This window comes from Podarcis cretensis (genome assembly GCF_951804945.1).
Source record: "Podarcis cretensis genome assembly, chromosome: 4".
Classification (NCBI taxonomy): domain Eukaryota; kingdom Metazoa; phylum Chordata; class Lepidosauria; order Squamata; family Lacertidae; genus Podarcis; species Podarcis cretensis.
Window position 1 is genome coordinate 38,857,404 of NC_137173.1, and position 10,286 is coordinate 38,867,689.

The following is a 10,286-nucleotide window of genomic DNA, read 5'->3' on the forward strand; positions in this document are numbered from 1 at the left end:
CCATTCCAATGGTGTGCATGTGCTACATCATGTGACCGATTATACAGGATGCCCCTCCCTAATATTTTATTCAAGTTGGCACCCCTTTCAAGTGACCCAACACTCAAATCAGAGTTGGTTTTCATGACATGGTTCAGTTCCCAACTCAGCCAAAAAGCTTGCTGGGTTGCCATAAGCCAATCATGTTCTTTCAGTTTAGCCTACCTTGCAGAGGTATTGTGATGATACAATGGAAGTAGCCAGGACCATGTACACACCCCTTGGAGGAAGAGTATGAAATGAGAGTTCTTGAATTATGATTTTTTTCAAATTTTACCTTTGAGTTTGTATGTAGAAAGTATGTCTGCCTTGTTCTTAAGTTTGGGTCCTCCCCCTCCCTCCCCCAAATCATCATCATCATCATCATCATCATCATCATCATCATCTGCTGTCTCGGAACTTGGTAAGTGTTTGCACATCAAATGATGGGAGCCTTGGCTGTATTTACAAATTGTCCCAAACTGTAAAGTGTTGTTGGAGAGAGTCTAGACTGAGAAATACAGTACAATGGTACCTTGGGTTACATATGCTTCAGGTTACATACACTTCAGGTTACAGACTCCACTAACCCAGAAATATTACCTTGGGTTAAAAACTTTGCTTCAGGATGAGAACAGAAATAGTGCTGCGGCAGTGTGGCAGCAGCAGGAGGCCCCATTAGTTAAAGTGGTGCTTCAGGTTAAGAACAGTTTCAGGTTAAGAACGGACCTCTGGAACGAATTAAGTACTTAACCCGAGGTACCACTGTACAATTTAGATTTGGCCCTAGCAAGGTGTAGGCATTTTGTTTGCCTCAGATGATGACCATCTGACCATTTCTGTGCTAGTGCAGGCTAGCACATGTTTCAGAATATCCCAAAGCCCCAGACATTCAGTATACATCCAGCATTGGTTGGCTTCTTTCACTATGAAGGCATTCTTAGCATACCTTGCAACAACCTCTGCTATATTGGAAGGTCATGAGCAGCAGCTGCAATGGTGGTGTGGAAACTCTAGGGAACCAGAAGTAATAGGAGAGGCTGGGGGCAGAGTGCATTGCAGTAAGAGCTGCTAAAGACGTTCAAGCTGTCTTTCTAAGTTTCGACTAGACCTATTTGCATAACACTATTTCAAGTAATGTAGAATCACTGAGTTAGAAGGGACCAAATAGCCACCCTCTCTAATCTGAACCTGTGCCCTAGCATAGGGGTGTGACATCTAATTCCTTGGTCAGCAGCAGGTTTTTCTGGGACTGGTTTGCAGCAGAGGGAGAGAGTCCGACCATTACTGTCCAATGAAAAGTAGACTTCTGATAGTGCAATGATTACAGTTGCCTCCTCGATTTGGCAGCCAGAAAAGGGGACACGTGACTCCCTTCATGGGTCTGTGATGAGCCTTACACTTTACAACCAGATGATGTACCTTACACTATACAGCAGCCATGGGGAGTCTTTTTCAAGCAGAAGGCCACATTCCCCAATGTGCAACCTTCCAGGAGCTACATGCCAGTGGCTAGATGGCAAAAGGTAAATAGAGCAATGGGTGTAGTTCTTCATACAGCCAGTGACATTTACAGCCATGCCAATGCCAGAGGTTTCTCCACCCCTCTCCATCCTCCATCCAGGCAAGCAAGAGGCATTATCACAGCTCAAGGACACACTCCAGACAGCCAAAGGCACTTGAGGAAAACACAGTTCAGGGCTGATGAGAAAATTGTGACCAAAGGAGCAGGTGTGGTCTGGAGAGAGTCTCAAGCACCTCTGAGCCTGAGATTCCCCACCCCTGATATACAGAGATTCTGGCACTGATTGTTTCTCATGCAGCTGGCTCTGAATAGCTGGCAGCACCTTGGACAGTTCCATGGCTTTTTATAAAAAGCAAATCCTCTCAACCCCAAAGCTACAAACCCAGTTTTGTTTGACTTTCTCCCGTTCTGGCAGCTTGATGCTGGGCAATTAACAATACATCTAGATCCATAAAGTAGCTGATAAATTTGAATACGCTGACTAAGTTTTAGCTTTGCATGCCTGTCCAAAGTAGTTTAAAATCTCATCATTAAGCAGAAGCAGAAAGTGCCTTTTCACACTGGAATCAAAATAACTTGCCCAGAATAATCAAGTTACTTTCTTTTTGCTATCAGAATTAAATTTATCGTATGTTAAAAGAGCATTGCATGCCTTAGCCTTATTAGCAGTCCTTCTCGCCATCTTGATAAGGGGAACAGAACTATACCCACCAACATTTATCTGATGAAAATAGGGGTGTCCCATTCCATAATGATAATTTTACTATTTATACCCCACACATCATATTGGGTTGTCCCAGCCACTCTGGGCAGCTTCCAACATATATAAATACATTTAAAAACAATTAAACTTTTTTTTTTTTTTTTTAAACCCTTCCCTATACAGGATTGCCTTCAGATGGCTCAGGGGTTGGATAACTCCATACCCTCCAACATTTCTCCAATGAAAATAGGGACATTCTAAGGAAAAGCGGGATATTCTGGGATCAAATCAGAAACTGGGGTGGCTTCTCTAAAACAGGGACATATGCAGGGTCTGCAAAAGTGCATCGCAAAGTCATTTCACAAGCAGACTAGATTTTTTTGGATCCTGAGCAAATCAGACACATTTCGTTGCTCAGAATTAAGAATATAAAATTAAGGCTTGTGACATCACCATAAGCATCAAGAGGATTGCAGGAAAAGTGATCTCTGTTTACAGTAGTAAGACTACTAATATGCAGATGTCCCACCCCCGTGTGTGTATAAAGTGGGACAGCACAATTGCTAATGGCCAAATCATGCAATTGCTGATTGACATCATGTCTAGTTTCACCCGTAACAGATATGATTAGGGTGTGTACTCCCAGAATCACAGATGATGGCTGAATGACATTGGAAAGCATGCTGTGTACAGATTTCTAGCAAGAACAGCACCAGCTGCTGTTATCTGCTTGTAACTAACCTCATCATTGTACTGCTTAGTGAACAAACATGTGTCCAAGCTGTGATGATAGCCACAAAGTATTGCTGGTGGATGATAAACAGCAATACCTCAGGAGCACTGCTGCTTATTAAGTGTTCCATAAGCACATTTAATTTCTCTCCCACCTTTTGTTTCAGGAATTCAAATGCATTTGCTACAAATAAAAGGAGACACAAGAGAACACAAACTCTCTCCCCCCCCCCCCCATATTTGCCCTTTCAATATTTGTGCTGCTTAAGCCTGTGTGTCTTACTGTGATTGTAGCTCTGTGCTTTGAAGCTGTGACCTTCAAGATCTAAACAAAAGTCATTGTGGCTTAAAAGTAAAAGCAATGAACTAACAGAATGCTAAATCTGCCCAGACAGGGACTGGGAGAGTTGCTCTGCAAAGATGAACTGGCTTTTTAATGTTCCGTAATCATCTCCTTGAGTTGTTAACATGTAAAATGCGCCCCTCTCCCTTTGTTTAGAAATAACTATGCAAGACATGGTGCATATCTAACTAAAGCCCAGGCTATGTCTGGCCTCTTTGTAGTTAAGGAATTCAACTAGCCCAAGAGCACATTCTATTGATCCTGCAGGAAGACATGGAAACTTAGGGCCAAACTAGATATTTTCTAGGTGTATAGCATCTAGCTATCTCACACTGGGGGCGGGGGGGGGCATAGCAACCCTTATTGGAAAGGCAGTGCAATGGGCAGGAGACTTTATAGTTTCTCTCACTAGTGTGATTGAAATTAATTTGCTCTGCATGATGCTAGGAGCCTTAGAGGGGAAAGTCTCCATTGATGCTAACAGGACTCCATTGATGCTAACAGGACTGCTAAGGATCTTAGTCACATGTGGAATGGGGGTAACTTTTGTTCTGATCATTTTGTGTGTGTGTGTGTGTGTGTGTGTGTGTGTGAGAGAGAGAGAGAGAGAGAGAGAGAGAGAGAGAAGATAATTCTCCCCATACACATTCTGCCTTCTCTATAAGGATTCCCCTAGCACCATGGCGCTGTGGGTAAAACCTCAGTGCCTAGGGCTTGCCGATCGCATGGTCGGCGGTTCGAATCCCTGCGGCGGGGTGAGCTCCCGTCGTTCGGTCCCAGCTCCTGCCCACCTAGCAGTTTGAAAGCACCCTTAAGTGCAAGTAGATAAATAGGTACCGCTTTATAGCGGGAAGGTAACAGCGTTTCCGTGCACTGCGCTGGTGCTGGCTCACCAGAGCAGCTTCGTCATGCTGGCCACGTGACCTGGAAGTGTCTGCGGACAGCGCTGGCTCCCGGCCTCTTAAGTGAGATGAGCACGCAACCCCAGAGTCGGACACGACTGGCCCATGGGCAGGGGTACCTTTACCTAGCACCATGATACCTGTAATTAAGTAAGAAAAAAACTATAGATCTATAACTATAAAAACTATAGATCTATAAGTTTACCCCTTAAATATCTCAATGCCTCTACACCTTTTTTTCCATTCAGCTTTCTTAGGAAGGGTATTCACAGAAACAGAAAGCATTTTCCCCAATCAGGAAACTCTGGGCAACATCAGAGGATTTGTAATTACATGAATTATTGCTTTGACCCGATCCAAAGTCAATTAGAGCACTATGGAAAAAGATTTGGTGCCAGCAATTCCATTCTCTCTCATCCAAGCAGTTCCCCATGTGTAAACAGTTTCTTGAAGCTATGGTGTCAATTAAAAACTCCTTGCTGATATTTAACTGGCTCCCTCTCTATCCCTTTTCCTCCTTTAAAAAAACGGGGGGGGGACACTCTTGCAAATATATTGCTGATCCAGAAAAGATTTAAATATGAGAATCCATTTTTTTTAAGAGATAGAGCGAGCAGAAGTTTCCGCCCCAAACGTCAGACAAAATGAAACTTCTGTATCTGTGTGCAAGCTTTGATATTTTCGCTTTAGAAAATACATTTTTATGTTTGCCTTTGAAGTGTGTGTTCTCCATTCAGCCCAGCTTAGCGGCTGATATATGTCAAATATGTGGCATTTAAAACATGAATGGAATCAAGATGATTCTTTGAAGCAAAATGACGGATCTCAGACAAAAGTTAACTTGTAGATCTCGCAGGACATGTGATAGCAGGGCTGCTCTTGTTATACAGAGCAAAGTGGTGACCTTCCATCACACTTCTATAGAAAGCTCTAGTGATTTGGTCCATGGGGCTACTTAGCACACTGATTGGCAGGAGTAGTCCAAGATCTCAGGCTAAGGTTAATGATGTATTTGTTCCAGTCTCCAGATTGACATTGTCTCCCAATGACATTGACCAAAGTACAGCTGGGTCTGGAGGCTATCAGACTTGCCACAGCTTTCCTAGTATAGACCAGAACATCTCTGCCTCCTAGTATTATCCAATGGGGACAGTGGAGAAGGTCAAATCTATGTTATGGCAAACAAGTGGCCTACAGGTTCCATGATGATCCAGTTAACTTCACTGGAAACATGATGGGACTTGAAGTTTACTGGATCTTTAAGCCCCTTTCCATAGATCCAAACCTTCACCTGAATTTCGCAATGGAGCACAAGAGAGCAGGGTGGCTGGTGCCCATTGAAATGGGTAGGGCAGAAGATAGGAAGATCAGCACTAGGTGGAAGCAGAGCCAACTAATTCCAATTTTGCTCCCTTCCTCCTCTGTACTGAGTTCTACAAGGGGCAGCAGCAAGATCGAGGAGAAATAATCTGGCAGACACTTCCACACCCTAGACTGGATGTAAGTAAGAAAGTAGACAGGTGGAGGATGGCTGAGGGCAGAACAAGGCTGGTGGGGCAAAACCCCATTTGCCCAAATCAACCAACCTCTACTGCTGGAGAGTTTTCCTATCCAGCAGATGTCTTCTAAATTAACTTTATTTTAGAACATAGCTGTCGACGTACAGATTTGGAAATAAGGGACCAGCAGCCAAAATAAGGGATTTTATTCTACCAGCTGAAATACGAAGTTAAAAGGGACCAGATAATTTTGGAGAGCAGCGCCGGTTTTTAGCCCTTCATTTCCAGAGGTTGCTGCTCAAGACACCAGCCGATGAAACACTGCAATTAAATAACTACAATAACTACAAGCAGCAACCACTTTTTGCACAAAACGAAGTTCAAGTTACGAAGATGCTGCTGCAGTTCTGTATCTTTTCTCTCATGCTCCATCTGCAGCTCTCAATTCCATCAGGTGGGGCGGGAGGAAGGGGGGGGGGAAATAGCGCCCGAAGTAAACCCGCAGATCAGACCATCTATGCTAGTCTACCACTACAAATCTATGGGAGAAGCACTTGCAGTCCTTCCCTTGTAGCCCTTGGAACACCTGCCCGTGCCTCCGCCTCCACCTCCTCCTCTTCCTCCTCTCTCTGAACTGCTTTCTCTATGGTTGCCCTCGCTCTCCTCTCAAGGCTCCTCAGCAATTCATAGGCCATGCCAGGCTGCCCATCTTATCCGGGCCCTTCGGCGGCATAGCCACAGTACTAACGGGAGCGGGAACGGCAGTGACGGGCAGAGGGGAGGCCCCAGGCAGAGACACTCAGTTCGGCGGCCGCGAGGAGGATGGCGGTGGAAGGGCCCAAGGCTCCCACCAGTCCCAGCAGGGAGGGGTTCCTGGGGGCCGAGGCTGGTGAGAGGAGGCCGGAGGGGGGCGGGCTGGGCAGCCAAGCAACACAGTTGGAGCCTCCCTCCTCCCTGGCCGGCAAGGAGGGAGGGAGAGGAGCTGCTTCCTTTGAAACCCAGGAAATTTAAGGGACATCCATCAATAAGGGACAGCAGCGGGACATGGCGCTGGGATAAGGGACTGTCCCTCTAAATAAGGGTCACTTGACAGCTATGTTTTAGAATTATATTGAGGGGGTGCCTGTTCATTATTTGCTTGGTACTTCGAATTAAAAAGGGACATGCTCTATCATGGACTAGTGGCTAATTATGGCATAGTTTGTTCTTGAACTTTACATAACACAAAATGGCTGCAGAAGAGGAGAAAGAGAGACAGTGCTGTATAATGATACAGGGGATGCCCACTCTCAGTGGAAAATAAGGCCACGTACATCAGCAGCCGCCATGCTCACTCATAAAGAGAAGCGCTCTGCCCCTCTCCGCTGTTCAGAACAGAACATAAGGAGGGTGCCTGATCCAGTGAAATTGATGGGATGTAGTTATGGTTAATGGGGAAGTGTTGAATGTAAGAATGACCAAGCCAGGGCTAACAGGAACTGAGCAGGAAGAGCAAACAGTCTCTTGTGCACAGTGAATTTTTTTCAGGGGGTATTTACTGAACAGGTGACATTGCCTCCTATGGCAGGCACTGGATCCACATCCCCTACTTAATGTCTATATTTGGGCAGCATGGGAGATGGTGGCATTTTATTAGCACATAGACAGGATCTACCAATGAACAATTCCAGCACATAGACAGGATCTACCAATGAACAATTCCAGCAAAATATGCTGTGCTCTAAAACCTCAAGGTCCTTAGCAGGAGGTTGAGCAAACAGTGACGAAAAGGACCAAGTCAAATATTCACACTTTCATGTGTATCAAGTTTCACATAAAATTTGAGGATTACTGCTTCTCGATTTGCATATTTTAAAGCCTCTGTTAATTAAATAAGCTATCCTGCTGAATTCTATTTGAACCAAAAATTGAACAAACTTTGCAAGCTGCTGTCTGTGCTGCCCCCACCCCCAATTTAGAGGTATGTGGGAAAGAAAATAAGACGGTGTTTTTCTTTGACAGTGTGATTGTTGGACATTGCTGAATCAAAAGTAAAACAAAAGTTATAGCCCCGACTCCCAACAATTGGAAGCAGTGGGTATCTAAGCAGATTGCTGGAGCAAAGTCTGAGAAGAGGGGACTTAATTAAAGTTTTTGTATGTCATGGAGAAAGTGGAAAGATAAAAGTTTCCCCTCTCTCATTAAACACCACAACTCATTAACATCCATTGAGGATTAATATTAGAAGATTCAGGACACAGAAAAGAAAATACTTTGTCATGCAGCACATAGTTAACTGTGGACCTCACTCCCACAGCTAGCAGAGATGGCCACCAACCTTGGTGGCTTTAAAAGAAGATTAGGCAAATTCACGGAGGAGAGGACAGTTGATGGCTACTAGCCATGATAGGTATGCTTTGCCTCCAAAGGAGAAGACAGCAATGCTTCTGAATACCAGTTAGCAGGAACCACAGCAGGGTAGACTGCTCTTGTACTCAAATCCTGCTTCTGGCAGGATCTGGTTGGCCACTGTGAGTCCAGGATGTGGGACTAGGTGGGCCATTGGCCTGATCCAGAAGGCTCTTCTTATATTCTGAAAATGTTCAGCGCCTCACACCTCTGATTTTGTTAAAATGAGTTGCAAGGTTATAGCACATTCATATACAGTCATACCTTGGTTCTTGAATGCCTTGGTACTCGGACCTTTTGGTTCTCGAATGTTGCAAACCTGGAAGTGAGTGTTCCGGTTTGCAAACGTTTTTCAGAAGTCGAACATCCGATGCAGCTTCTGTGGCTTAGAGTGAGTGAAGGAAACCACGCCTTGGGTGTTGAATGGACTCCTGGAATGCATTAAGTTCGACAACAAAGGTACAACTGTACAGTGGTACCTTGGTTCTCAAATGCCTTGGTACTCAAACAACTTGGAACCCAAACAATGCAAACCTGGAAGTAAGTGTTCCAGTTTGTGAACTTTTTTGGAAGTCGAATGTGCTCCATTTTGAGTGTTACACTTCCGATTTGAGTGCCACACTTCCATTTGGAGTGCCACACTTCCGTTTGGAGTGTTACGCTGAGGTCTGTCTGTTTTTGCTATTTATATTGCGTTTTTGTTTTTGCGGCTCTTTTTTGTTTGTTTTTGTGACTGTGGTGACTGTGTGAAACCCAGTTCAGCTACTGACTGATGATTGTGTGACTGCAGTACATTGTTTATTGCTTTCATTTTATGGATCAGTGGTCTTGTTAGATAGTAAAATTCATGTTAAATTGCTGTTTTGGGGTTGTTTTTAAAAGTGTGGAACTGATTAATCCATTTTGCATTACTTTCTATTGGAAAGCATGCCTTGGTTTTGGAACGCTTTGGTTTTGGAACAGATTTCTGGAACGGATTAAGTTTGAGAACCAAGGTACCACTGTACAGCCAAATTGCAACTTACACACATTTAACTTATGCAAATTCAGCTTTATGTGCTTGGCTTATATACACACACACACCCTTCGGAGAGCATTTGGAGGTGCAGGTAAAGTGTGTTTTGACTACATAATTTGGGCTTTATGCGCTGTCCCCAGAACATAACTCCTGCCTAAGTTGAGAGTTGACAGTGTAATCGGATGTCTATATAGTATTGTTCTTTTTAATGTTATCAAAATAACTTTTAGGGATGAGAGACTGATGAGCAAATCTTTGGAACAGTGGCTCTGTGAGGTTGCCGAAACTGGGAAGATCTCTGCAGTGCTCCAAGGAGCAGTGTGAAGCTTCAACATCATCCTGCTCCATCATCTCTCTGTGCTGCTAAGCTGGCCACTCAGATGCAGCAACCACCTCTGGTAGCCATAATCCTGCAGAGCATTTGTCATTGTGCTGTATGATTGAGACCTCTTGAATAAAGGAAACAGACAAACATTTCTGAAAACTGGTCCCACTGCCTTGGTCTGTATGTATTCCTCCAGTCTTGGATTGCACTTTTGACATAAACCCCCTCGTCACTACTCAGCAGGCTGGTGGCTTTAACAAATTGTGCTTCCTTGAAGGAGAAACTCTCTGTTACTTCTGCCTCACTCCATCATCCACTTATTTCTTCCCAGGAAACAAATATCTCACAGTTTTAGTTCTATTGCATCAAGAAGATCGCAGAGCTAGCAGACCAAAAATCCATCCCATACTGAATCTATCATCATGCCTCTGCTCCTGGCAATTATAGTGGCATATTTCCTCCTCTCGGTATAGCTCCCTGCCCTTAGCAATGGGAGGTTAGAAATTCAAATGTGCTGGTACATTAATCTGGGACATTAAAATAAAATAAAAAAGCCCACCATTTCCATGTGTTGATGGAAATAGGATAATAAATACTCCTGAATTACAACTGTCATCCTGAAATGCACAGGCAACAAAGAACATAGAAACATTGAGTATCTTGCATAAAGGACACTGTTCTTTATCTACCAAGCCCATTTCAATGACATCTGAAAAGGATTCAGGTGACTGAGAATGAGATGCAACCACTGATGTTCAAACTCCTTTGGACCAACATTTTGTTATAATTCGATCTTTGCTAATTTGAAACAGGCTTACATCCTGCCTTGCCAT

The 10,286-nt window shown here is 44.0% G+C and overlaps 1 long non-coding RNA gene across 1 annotated transcript; it reads left to right on the forward strand.

The window, feature by feature from the left end:
• Positions 1–256: 256 nt before the first annotated feature.
• On the forward strand, positions 257–9,612 carry LOC307215303. The gene is made up of 2 exons (XR_013838445.1): positions 257–442; positions 9,359–9,612. It is a non-coding gene; the product is annotated as an uncharacterized lncRNA (long non-coding RNA).
• Positions 9,613–10,286: the final 674 nt, after the last annotated feature.